This window comes from Octopus bimaculoides, chromosome 11 (assembly GCF_046866305.1).
Source record: "Octopus bimaculoides isolate indiv1 chromosome 11, ASM4686630v1, whole genome shotgun sequence".
Classification (NCBI taxonomy): Eukaryota; Metazoa; Mollusca; class Cephalopoda; order Octopoda; family Octopodidae; genus Octopus; species Octopus bimaculoides.
The window spans coordinates 52169328-52173029 of NC_142938.1; the positions used below are offsets into that span (position 1 = coordinate 52169328).

At 38.3% G+C, this 3702-nt stretch overlaps 1 protein-coding gene across 1 annotated transcript in view; it reads right to left on the minus strand.

Moving 5' to 3' along the window:
- The window catches only part of LOC106873914 (ESF1 homolog), a 33090-nt gene extending 29442 nt beyond the window's left edge, over positions 1-3648 (minus strand). The window contains exon 1 of the mRNA XM_089360010.1: positions 3439-3648. The gene's annotated coding sequence lies outside the window, so the exon portion shown is untranslated. The remainder of the gene's footprint in view (positions 1-3438) is intronic.
- Positions 3649-3702: the final 54 nt, after the last annotated feature.

Here is a 3702-nt window from a genome sequence, read left to right on the forward strand (position 1 = left end):
GGCCGAATCCAGACCCACAATCCTGGAATTTTGGATTCCCAATTTTTCATTACTGTGATTATTTTCGATGATTTTTTACGTGACTTTTTGTGACAAATATTTTTGCATGGTAACAATTTTTATAATCCGTGAGTAAATTAAAAACATTCTGGGCCAAATCCAGACCTGCAATCCTGAAATTTTGGATCCCTGTGTTTCCATTACTGCAATTGTCTTTGGCAATTTTTTTTACATGATTTTTTTACGATGAATATGATGAATATGATCATTACTGGGATATGACACTGGAGGGGGCAATTGCAACAAATACTCCAAAACAAGTCAGAGATCTGTTTGCAGATCATTCCATTCAGGGTTAGTAGCTTAAAAGCCACCTGATAGGGCGGTTTATAAGCTAGTATATATGTGTATAAATATATATATATATATACACACACACACATTGTGCTCCCTGAATCACACTTTCACTGACACAGTCTGATCTGATCTTCTTTATTTCATATGATTTGCCACCAGGGCATTACACAGAAGAAGCAGTTGCAGGCTAGACTAGTACATTAATGAGATGAATGATAATAAAATTAAATGATAAAATGAGGGAGACGAGTGGTGCCTGCCGACCCCTCGTCTCCCTAAAACAATGTTCTCTCCTGTAAATTACAGAATATGAGGCTACAAACCTCTTACAATTTAAACGAGACTTTTACACCTCTTACAATAAAAACTTTAGTCCTCAAAATTTTCAATATCTGTAAATTCTTCTTCCTGTGAATTACAAAATATGAGGTTACAAACCTCTTACAATTTAAGAAATTAGTCCTCCACATTGGAGTCCCCAAGTAAGTTGACTTGCCGCCTGCAGACAACTCTGCACCGACAAGTCGGGGTCTGCGAAAAGGAATGCAAAATTTTTCTTGTCAAGGGTCACCATGACCCTTGACAAAACTGCATGTTGTATTACCTCCACAGCCACCTGCGGAGGCCATATTGAACTGCCTGTGCAGTCCGAGTACCTATGTTTTTGGTCACCCAGGCCGTCCAAAAAGTCTTCTACAGGCCCTCCCTCATGATAAAGGAGGACAAACTCTCCTCCTCACGGGAAGGGGCCTCAAGCTGCTCCATCAGTGGCACACTTCACACTGACGGAGCCTTTTCCGCTGGTGGCACACATCCCACCGGTGGTACAGTCTGATCTTCTTGGGAATCTCATATTGCTAGTTATCCCAGGCCTTTTTCATCTCTTCTATGAGATTTGACGTCCAGAGAGATCAGCCTTCACCATGTCAGCCCATGTCTTCTTTGATCTCCCTCATTTGCAAGCTCCATCCGCATTAAGCAACCAACACTTCTCTTTATGGCTGTCCTCTTCCATATGCATCACATGTCCATTCCAGTGCTGTCTCCTTTCTTGCATGCTCCATCACTGAAATACACAAATTAGTTGTTGATAGAGTAGTTGAATAAATATTTTGTGTCACTTATTGATTGACAGGGTAAGAAAGGGTGAAGACCTTTGGTCATGACTGATCATGGGATTGCACCTACAAAGTTATCTTCTGAGGTATAAGTCCCAGCAAGGTTGTTTATGGAAGACTAGCAGTCACCCATGCATATCAGCCTCCCCTCCTCATGCCACTGATGTTATCCAAGGGAAAGGCAAAGGCCGATACAGCTTTAGACCAGTGATGTTGCAACTCATTTCTACAGCTGACTGAACTGGAGCAACGGGAAATAAAGTGTCTTAATCAAGAACACAACATACAGCCTGGTCTGGGAATCAAACTCATTACCTCGTAATTTTGAGCCTGACACTCTAACCACTGAGCCATGCACCTTCATGACACAATGATAGCACAATTCATGTATATAGCATTACATACAAGTAAAAACAAATCACATTTTATTTAATAACAAATAAATTAAAAAGATTTATTCAAATGTACAATAAATTTCTCCAGTATATTTTTGTGTGAGCATCCTTCAGTGGGTGCAGGGACAGCTGAGTGGTAAGACATTTATTTTGTTTGGCAACTCTTTGGTTTCAGATTCAATTTCATTGCATGGAATTTTGGGCAAGAGTCTTCTGCCATAGCCTTTGGGTTGACCAGAGTCTTGTCAATGAAATTTGGCTGACAGAAACTGTAGAAATATCAGAGAATGTTGATTAGTATACTGAAACAGCCAAAAAGAAAGGTGGAACAAGAACAATAATATAGTTTTAGGGTTAGGGTTAGGGTTATGAATATTTTTGCCAAATTTGGTGAAAATCTGTTCAATACACCGCCACAAATTTTTCACCAAATTTGGCAAAAATACTCATAACCCTAAAACCAGTACAAACGCACGAACGATGTCATAAATAACAGTACCGCTGATAGTTGTTGTTGACAAACAACGGCACTAATTTTATTCAAGGGAAAAAAGGATCCTATTACACCGCTAGAACGTGTTGTTTACATTCCACAGCAGTAATTGTTTTCACCTCAATAGACGTCAGTGATTGGTTGAAATTACCGAAATACAACAATTTTAACACGAAATAACTTTAAAAAGATAAAATTTTCTCAATAACACTAAGAGTAAAAGATGTTTTATATGACACATTCTACCAGTGTCCCAAGTTTGAAAGTGTTTCGTTAAGAAAACAAGTGGCGCCCGCCAAATCAGAAAGATCCCTCGAATGTGATAAAGTGTAGAATTAGATTATTATCCTGCTTCCAGCTTCAGCGTTGCTGCCAGGATTTGAAAAATAGGGCTCATTCCCCACCCCCTTATTTTGTGATTATGGGGAGATTTTTGAAAAAACAAGGGAAAATTTACGGTGGCGTTCAGTGAACAAATTAAACACACTACAAGGCAGTGGCTAAAACGCGACCCAATCAAGTTTATGTTTTATATGTTTGTTTCCTTTTACACAATATTAAAACAATGGCTAAAAATTTTCTGAAGCAGCACCGCCACTAATTCTATCTAGGAGCTGCCACTAGGTTTTGATATATTTTTTTGAGAGATGCTTAAGGTGCATACCAACACACCTGTGCCTCCCACCCCGAATTTCTTTCCTCATAACTTTCGGAAAAAAATGGATATATTTTAATGAAATTTCCAGCAACTACCTTTCAGATGGTGTAGATTACGATTATTCCGAAATTTAAAGAGAAAATGAAAATTGGCGGGTGCACACATAGACATACCGACACACATCCAATATTTATCTACAAAATGAAACTTGAAATTTCGGAAAAAAACTAAGTGACATGTATCAGTATGTATGTGTGCGCACCCGCCAATTTTCTCTTTAAATTTCGAGATAATCGTAATCTACACCATCTGAAAGGTAGTTGGAAATTTCATTCAAAAATATTCATTTTTCTGAGAGTTATGAGGAAACAAAATCATATGGGGTGCACATTAGTGTAGGTATGCCAAACATCTTACCTGTTTTTCTACGAAATCGTCTTATCCATCGTTCTTTATTCCTCAATAAAGACCCATTTAAGTCATTCCAAATTGTTGCATGTTTACAAAGAAATCACGTGTCAATGTTGTTACCGGAAGTGACTCAAATTGTCATTGCAAAGCATTCTGGCATCGTTCTTTATTCCTCAATAAAGACCCATTTAAGTCATTCCAAATTGTTGCATGTTTACAAAGAAATCACGTGTCAATGTTGTTACCGGAAGTGACTCAAATTGTCATTGC